General features: G+C 39.1%; 1 long non-coding RNA gene across 1 annotated transcript in view; it reads right to left on the bottom strand.

The window, feature by feature from the left end:
* Positions 1–3,990: 3,990 nt before the first annotated feature.
* Positions 3,991–9,628, bottom strand: part of LOC133249258 (uncharacterized) — a 49,434-nt gene continuing 43,796 nt past the window's right edge. Inside the window, exons 6-7 of the long non-coding RNA XR_009736895.1 lie at positions 5,051–5,197; positions 3,991–4,737 (exon numbers count right to left, since the gene is read on the bottom strand). This is a non-coding gene — a long non-coding RNA (uncharacterized LOC133249258). The remainder of the gene's footprint in view (positions 4,738–5,050; positions 5,198–9,628) is intronic.

Raw genomic sequence — 9,628 nt, 5'->3', positions numbered from 1 at the left:
CCTACCAGGCTCCTCGGTCCCCGGGATTTTCCAGGCAAGAGTTCTGGAGTGGGTTGCCATTTCCTTCTCCAGGGGATCTTCCTGATCCAGGGATTGAACCTGGGTCTCCTGCATTGTAGGCAGACGCTTTACTGTCTGAGCTACCGTGCACCATCCACACATGCATCAAGAAAGGGAAATAATTGCAAATAATTATAAAACTCAGGATTCCCCACAGTAGAAACTCTGAAACATTATATCCTAGAGAGAACCACATCCCTGCTTCTCCTGGGCTCTCCATCAGTAGTGCTCCCACAAAAATAGCTTCTAAACTCTTACTTTACCAAGGTGGGGAGGGAAAGACATTGTTCATAAGGCAGGTACTCTGTCATTGAGTACCACATAATAGTGCGAAGAATTACCCATTATTTTGATCATTATCGATTCCGTGAACTAATGAGACAGTTGTTTTCAGTACTGCTTTGTATCTTCATGCAAGAACGGTAGCATCATGTTTCTGCTGTCTGTGGAAGCATCTTCCAGACTGGATGCTAGAAAACTGCTGAGTGTAGAACTGCTTGTCAGTGAAGCAGAGGAGTATGCTATTTATTCTTCCCTCCTGTCAGGTCACAGAAAAGTAATAGTGTTCTACATCTATCAGCAGAAGTGATAAACAGAGCTAGTCAAAGTTGAGACTCATAGGAGACAAATGAAGACAATTAAACCCATGAAGAAGGAAAATATAGTGCTGTGTACTCTTGTACAGCACACAGGTACATTGGGGCAAGTTAGAGGCACACGCAAACAGGGAGGTGAAGCAGTGAAAGTGGGAATTACATTTAGAGCATGAACAGATGAGCCCTCCGGTTCACGGCCTGTAAGTGAAAGCAAAACACTCTCATGGATCATGGGACTGTTTCCACACTTGGCTCGATTTCTATTCAAAATATAAAGTGTAATTTCAAAATATCTTATATGATGTTCGGCATTTTATTTCATAAAATTGTAGTCACCATTATAATTACTCTTCAGATTGAAGTTTCAGGAAATCCTCCTTATTTCATTTTCCATTTTCTACTTCTCACTTTTAATGTCAAATAGAATTTTTTTCTCAACTTGCTATGACTTTATAAAATAAATTTTCAAATACTATGAGCTCATAAACAGAGGATTCAGACATTTTCAATTATAATGCCAAATCTGTGCTATTATTTCAATGCCAAATAGTTTAAAGTCATTTCCATATGAATAAGTACGGATAATTAAATCCAAGAATTCCACCTTAATTTATTTTCCTTTTATAAATAATTATCAGTAAATAAAGTAACATTTCTATACTATTCACATCAGAAATGGAATTATATACATGCATTATAAATACATACGCAATACACAGGGTGTGTTCATCAGGTAGAAATGTGTGAAATGATGCATGCGAGAGTCAGTTAACTATGTAAATTAATACTGCTTAACTCATTGTGTATAACAGTCATGACTGTTGGAAAACACAATCTCAAAAGACAGATAAATGAAAAGCAACAAGGCATTATAATTGCTATTCCAAATTGAAGTAAAATCCTTTGTAATTATTGATTGCCTTCTATGTTTCAGGCACTGTAACAGAGACAAAGATTATTCAGGTCAGTTCAGTTGCTCAGTCGTGTCCGACTCTTTGCGACCCCATGAATCACAGCACGCCAGGCCTCCCTGTTCATCACCAACTCCCGGAGTTCACTCAGACTCATAAAAGATTATTAAATATTTAAAAGATTATTAACTATTCCAAAATAGTTAATCCTACAACTAATAAACTTTGAACTTCATTATATGTAGTAGAAAGAGTGTTGGACTGGGTGTCTACATGTGGATCTGCCTTCGCTTGGCTCAGTGACCTTTGAAAAGTTACTTAGCCTCACCCTGGGTTTTAATATTCTTATATATTTTAAAAATATCTATATTTAAATATTTAAAACTATAAACTAGATCATATCTAGTTTGATAAACTAGGTCACACCTAGTTTGATAAACTAGATCATAAAAACCATGATCACATCTAATTAGATATGATCTAAACTAGATCGTATCTAAATTGCATTGCAGCTCTAAATTCCCATGATTTTATAAAAGATAAATTTGTCTTTATTTTTCAATAAGTTATGGTTGAATAACATTTTAAGATAAATTAGAAAAATTGGTTAGGCTGTGATGCTAATGAAACCATGCTTGTGATTACCGTAATTCCCATTTTGACCTAAGTTCTAAAAACAGATCATTCCAAGTCCTACTGACCAGCCTTGCAGAAAAATGCTCTGATTCAGGGGTAAGGCGTGGGTGTGACAGATAAGTGACAATCCAACTGAAAGCATGCACTGTGCTGAGGATAGCACCATGGTTTTATTTTCATAGACCAAAGAACAACAGTGAGACTCTCTGATTTAGGTTGATTTTCCATTACAGAAACTCACAGGAGTTTTCAGGAATTTGGTGAAAGCCAGAAGGTGAAAGCAGAATCAAGAAAATTGCCCTTCCAGTGGTGGCCTGAAAAGGCTCTGATGGTTCACGAATGGAGATAAAAAGAGACTGGAGGACCTGGGAGAAAGGACATTCTCTGCTCAAAGATGAAAGGTGTGTTCTTTCAGATCCTATAGCCGTTTTTAGGAGCAAAGAAGACACGGTACTGTGCATTCTGCTGCTGCTGCTAAGTTCCTTCAGTCGTGTCCGACTCTGTGCGACCCCATAGACGGCAGCCCACCAGGCTCCTCTGTCCCTGGGATTCTCCAGGCAAGAACACTGGAGTAGGTTGCCATTTCCTTCTCCAATGCATGAAAGTGAAAAGTGAAAGTGAAGTTGCTCAGTCCTGTCCGACTCTTCGTGACCCCATGGACTGGAGCCTTTCAGGCTCCTCCGTCTGTGGATTTTCCAGGCAAGAGTACTGGAGTGGGGTGCCATTGCCTTCTCCGGTATTGTGCATTATTCAAAGCCAATTTTTGTTTAAACAAGAGATATTTATTTTGTGCCTACTATGTGCCCGGCATAATTCTAGCAATGGGGATACAAGAAAAAGTTCCTACTCTGTGGAACTTACATTCTAGTTGGCGAGACAGACAATACTCATTAACGAAAAACTACGTAAAATAACCTCAGGGGGAGAGAAGGCTGTAAGAACTCTGATGTAGTGTACCGGGATAGACAGTGTCACAGGAGAGGGGGAAGGGCAGTAATAATGAAGTAAGGCAGTCGGTGAGGCCCCCTCAGAGGAGGAGGCATTTGAGATGAGACGTGAATGGCGAGAAGGAGGCAGTCTTGCAAAGGTGTTTGGGAGACCTATTTTAAGTAAGAAAAAAAGCCCAAAATGGGACTCTCGAGTGTTTAAGGAACAGAAAGAAAGTTCTTGTTTTTTCAGAGCCTATGGGATAAAATGAAAAGATATCTTGGAGGACTTGAAGGCCATAAAAAAGTATCTTAATGTTGTTTCAATTGCACTGAGAAGACATTAAAAGTTATAAGCAGGGAAGTAACATGATTTATCTTTTTAAAAGGTTACTATGGCTGTGGTGTAAACCATATTGTTTGGGAATAGAAAGAGAAAAGTAAAATTTATATAAAAATTCATAAAACTTTTCTTTAAGAGAAAAATAAAATCCAGTTTTAAAATGTGCAATATTTGTTTCCTCTATGTGTGTCTGAATGTCAGTTGTCCTAATGAAGGCTTAAGAAGGCTTATTTGTTATTTGTCTGATCTGTAATCCATGTTGTAAAACACAACCTCCAAGGGAAAGAATGATGTTTAATAATGTCTGAACGAGGGCTCCCAGATGGGCAGGATGGGTGAGATGTGGGAAAGAAGATTGGAAGGAAGTGGATGATCCACGGACTGGAAACTCACCAATCAAAATTACAATTTATGGAAAAGTGCAAAAAGGGGACCCCACATAATAATTTAACTTATCCTAATGAACTGGAAATATGAAATGATGAGAGAAAATGGAGTTGTATTTTCTAGAGACAGTATAAACATCTTTTCTCAGTTTATTTAATTTAATGGATCAAGATTTCAAGGGATAGTACAGGGAAGTAACAGATACAAATAAACATCTAGATTTTTCCATGAAAGACTTGACCTAGTACAACACTCTGTATATGTGTGTTTTTCCCCTAAATACTAAATAACATATCTTCAGGAAAATACTCTACATAAAACAAGAATGATAACACAAAACTGCAAAAGAAATTTCCCATAATTTTATATATCACCAAAGAAAATCACTGTTTTTAACACTTTGATTTATGCTTTCCAATCTTTTTCTGTGTATATATATTTTACAACAGGAATTTCACATTGTATATATCATTTGTTATCTTGCTTTTATCATTTCATGTAAGGACACATATATTACATTTTGTGCATTTTCTTTTTTTTCTGTCACAAACCTATGTTAGATTCTGACTAAAACAGTTATATGTTGTATTCCAGCAAAATTGGTTAATGTTTTAGAGAGAAAATCTGGGAAAATGCTGTTTTATAAACAGCTTAATTTTAAATTTATGACTAAAAGAGGAAATTAGTTTCTCTTTCAAGTTAAATTTTATGTAATTATCACTTAGCCACTCGTTCTACCTGTGTAATATCTTATATGAACTTGGCGCTGTGTAATGCTATGCGCATGGTGGGAAGGGGACTCTCCCAGTGTCCTGACAGGCCTGAGGACCGGATAAGCAAGCAGGTCTCATGTGTTGGTTCCTGTGGAACATTCGCACCTAAAAACAATATTATAAATAAGATTTGTCACTTAGGCTAGCTGCAAAGATAGTCCACGATGTACCTAAAAGACAAAATTATTCATGGAGAAGTCTGGACTAGCCCATAAATAGTACTAAATTCCTTCGACTAGATTTGGAGACAGCATGGGTTGTTAGTAGCAGCTGGGACCCATAATAACTAATTCATAGCATTTCTGGATGCATTAAAAAGACAGCAAATAAAAGACATATGGCACGAAGTATGTACCATGAACGCTAGTTCCTTTTCGTTCCATTTCCTTCTTCTTTCCTTCCACCTGAATGCAATTACCTTTACTTACACTTGTTTCTATGGTATTCTGAAGTGCCAATAAAATGACCTTTGGAAAATAGGAGCTGCTGTACCTCAGCCATCCCTAGAAGCAGAGCAGGATCCAGAGTAAATCACTCGAGTGTGCGTCCCGTTCATAGTACGCGTCTGTTCAGGAGAAATCAAGTTAAAGTAAATATTTAGAGCAGCAGTGATGGAAATAAGCATAAACTATGAGCATGTAGGTGAATAATTTTTATATGTGCATGAAGAAAGAAGGCACTTTGCCTTGGATATATCCTGAGGACTTAATAAAAATAATAGCAACTGTGGGTTTTTTTTGTTTTTTTTTCTACATATGACCTTCTTCTCCTTCTGAGTCACTGTGCCATACTAGCAACATTCAACCTAGGATGAGGGGAGGCCAGCAGAAGGCAGTCATGGCTAGCTGACCACCAAAGCTCCTCTCCTGAAGGCTTGAGTTGTTTCTGCTTGTCCCAGTCCCTTTAGTTTTTCAGGGAGTTATGTGACTGCTGCTAAGTTGCTTCAGTCGTGTCCGACTCTGTGCGACCCCATAGATGGCAGCCCACCAGGCTCCCCCGTCCCTAGGATTCTCCAGGCAAGAACACTGGAGTGGGTTGCCATTTCCTTCTCCAATGCATGAAAGTGAAAAGTGAAAATGAAGTTGCTCAGTCGTGTCCGACCCTTAGCAACCCCATGGACTGCAGCCCACCAGGCTCCTCTGTCCATGGGATTTTCCAGGCAAGAGTACTGGAGTGGGATGCCATTGCCTTCTCCGGTTATGTGACTAATTCTGGCCAATGGTTGTGAATGAAGGCGGTAGGCTAAGATAACTAAAAGTCCAATATGAGTTTCTCATGTTTTCTTCTCTTCCTACAGCCACCTTGGAGTCACATATTGAAGAGAGAAACAAAACAAGATGGAAGGAACCTAAATTCCTGACTTAGTGCTTAATGGAGTGCCATCCAGGGGAGTCACGAACAAAAATATCCACCTTGGATATAGCCTAAGTGAGAAATAAACAACACAGCAGATAGATGGGTACTGCTTGTTTGGGTAGTTGGACTTCGTTTACTAATACACAGCGTAAGTGGCCATTTGGGGATTGTACTAAAAATAAATGACAAATGAATGACATCAAGTGCGTTTACAGGAGGTAAAGAAGGATTGACCAATTTGGTCCATTTGGATCAGGGAATGTTTGTTTACTTGAGAAGAGAGGTAAGCTGGGTCCCGAGAATGACTCAAAGGAGAAGAGGCAGGAGCATCAGCACCAGCAAATGCATCATGACAGCCATGGGTACCGTGTGTTCGCAAAACAATCAATTGGCCAGTCTGGCTTGGGGGTAAATTTGAAAAAGGATTGTAAGATGTCAGGAACCTTCTGGAGTTAAGTGAACTGGGGCTTGGAATACCATGCCATGAACTCGATCCTGTCAGTGAATGGGACACACTGAAGATTTTTGCATAGTGCGATGGCAACATGAGATGACTTTAGAAAGTTGTGAGGAGATAGGAAATAGGAGAGTCTGCTCCACCTTGGCCTACCCACCCCCCACCTCGCCCTGCACTCCCCCCAGAAAAAACACCCCAACAAAAACAAACCAGAAAACCAATAAAGATGTTGGGAGGATAGAGGCAGCAGATAGAACATAGTAAGAAGTACAAACTCTTTGCCCTTCTCAGATTTGTCCTGATCCTCTCCAGAGGACTTCCCTGGTGGTTCAGATGGTAAAGCGTCTGCTTACAATGAGGGAGACCCGGGTTTAATCCCTAGGTCGGGAAGATCTCCTGGAGAAGGAAATGGCAACCCACTCCAGTATTCTTGGCTGGAAAATCCCACGGACAGAAGAGCCCGGTAGGCAACAGTCCGTGGGGTTGCAAAGAGTCGGACACGACTGAGCGACTACACTTCTTCTCCAGAGATAAGATCTATTGAGGCTGTGCTTGTGCCTCGCCAATGGCCGTTTCTCCTCTTATTTGCCAACAAATATCCTGAGTTTGCACCAGCAATGTGTGCTGCTGTAGAGATAAGTTGGTGTTGATTCGGGTCAGTAATTTCTACCACATTCCTCTCCGGCAGGTAAAGCTACAGAAGGGCCAAGTGAATCAGGACTCCTGCATGAAATTTTAGATGCAGACTGCTGAGGACTTCTGGGAAATTACTGTCTTCACTGATAAAAGAAAAAGATACTCTTAAGGGGAAAAAAAAGTTACTCTTCCTTCCTCCATCCACTTCTTAACCTTGAAAATGATTTTCATAGCCAGAATTGTGACAACCAGCTTGGGACCACACAATAAAGGTTATGGAATGAATAGATAAGCACATATTAGTTTCCTGAAGACATTATTGAGCTTCCAAATCATGATGCTACTCTCTAACTCCAGACTTCTTGTTACTAGAGAGCATCATGGTTCAGTCACTAAGTCGTATCTGACTCTTTGCGAGCCCATGGACTGCAGCAAGCCAGGCTTCTCTGTTCATGGGATTTTCCCAGCAAGAATACTGGAATAGTTGCCATGCCTTCCTCCAGGAGATCTTCCCAACCAGTGATTGAACCCATGTCTCCTGCACTGCAGGCAAGTTCTTTTCTGCTGATTCATGTGCAAAGTCCAACCCTTACAACATATGCATATAAAATATCTTAGCCACAAATGCAAAAGATAGCAGATAAACCAAGAATAAAACTCACTAGAACCCATTTAAAAGCTAATGAAAATCAAGATATCAAAGGAAAGTATCTAAATGCAGAAGCTAAACAATTCACCAGATTACTATCAATGACAAAAGCAGAAATAAATGAGGCAAAGCATTCAGAAGATAGAAGGGAATCACTCCATCCACAAGATATAGTATTATTTTGTCTCGGATTTGGAACATCACTGACCAAAAAATGGATTTAGAATTAAAGCTTCCAAATCAAAAGCAAATATAAATTTTCCCAAGATGTAATTTAATAAATGATTCAGATAAATTCAGTGGGAGTTATAATGTTTATACAGAAACACATATATTCTATTCACTGAAGAAACTATTTATCAATCCTCTTAACAAATGTTCCATGGTGAAGGCAATTGGAAAATAAATGCATAAACATCCTTTAAAGGGGGACTTCCCTGGTGGTCCAGTGGGTAAGAATCCACCTTGCAATGCGGGGGATGTGTATTTCATCCCTGGTCGGGAAACTAGCATCCCTCATGTCATGGAGCCACAGCTAGAGAGTCTACAAAGAAAGATCCTGCGTGCTGCAACAAAGACCCGAAGCAGTCAAGTAAATATTTTAAAAATCCTTTAAAACCTTGAGTAAAATCTACATATGTCTTGAAGAATAAAAACAGACCTCTGAAGTGTATCTCTAGAAAATCACAAGTAGATGAAAGAAGAGAGTATGTCATTGTCGAAAAAGCCAATATTCTCTCTTATTCCAACCTTATTCCTACTTGAGAAAAACCCTTCTGCTCTGAGACTGCTTTTGTGTTCTTATTTAGTGCTTTCCGTCAGTTGAAAATATCTGGCATGTTGTGGATCTCAACATATATTTGTTGAATGAATATCTAAAGACTGTTGTATTAATTTCCTGTGGCTGCTGTAACAAATCACCACAAGCTTAGTAGCTTAAAATAACAGAAATTCATTCTCTCACATTTTTGAAAGCCAGAAGTCCAAAATCAGTATCACTGGGCCAAAATCAAGGTGTCAGCAGGCTACCCCTCCTTCAGAAGCTATAGAGGAGAATCTGGTCCTTGCCTCTTACAACTTCTAGTAGCCACCAGGATTCTGCAGTTTGTGACTACATCATTATAATCTTTAAGACCAGGATCTTCAAATTTTCCTCTGCTCCATCTTCACATCACCTGTATGTCCGTGGGAAAAACCTCTCTCTGCCTCCCTTTTATAAGAATATGTGAGATTACATTTAAAACCTATCCCAATATCAATAATCCCCAAATAATGCCCTCATCTCAAGATTCTTAATTTAATCATATCTACAAAAACTTTAAAAAAAAGTGCAAGCTAACATTCCTAGGTTCCAGGAATTAGGAATGTGGATATCTTTTAGGGGGACAATTTTTCAGCTTAATACAAAAGCATACTAATAAAGTAATAAATGAAAAACAGAAGATATACCAAGAAAAGGGAGTCTAACAAAGAAATAACATGTTTGTTTATCACATGGATGACTGGGATCATCTTAGTGAAGTTAAAGGGGCTTCCCTTGTGGCTCAGTGGTAAAGAATCCACCTGCAATGCAGGAGATGCAGAAGACACGGGTTTGATCCCTGGGTTGGGAAGATTCACTGGAGGAAGAAATGGAAACTCCTCCAGTATTCTTGCCTGGAGAATCCCATGGACAGAGGAGCCTCGTGGGGTCACAAAGAATCAGACATGAGCACTCCTAATGCAGTTAAAATTTTTTACTTCTGAGGAAACAAAAATTAAAGACAACTTTGTTAAAATTAATGTAGTAATGAAGAAAATTTCAAACCAAACAGCCAGTGCTAATAAATAAAAATTGGAAAATCACATGCTCTTTCTCTGAAAGAAATGATTAATATTAAGATGAAGAGTTAATCTAT

Source organism: Bos javanicus, chromosome 6 (assembly GCF_032452875.1).
Source record: "Bos javanicus breed banteng chromosome 6, ARS-OSU_banteng_1.0, whole genome shotgun sequence".
Classification (NCBI taxonomy): Eukaryota; Metazoa; Chordata; class Mammalia; order Artiodactyla; family Bovidae; genus Bos; species Bos javanicus.
The sequence above is the reverse complement of the archived record's forward strand: the minus strand, read 5'-3'. Positions and strand labels throughout refer to the sequence as shown.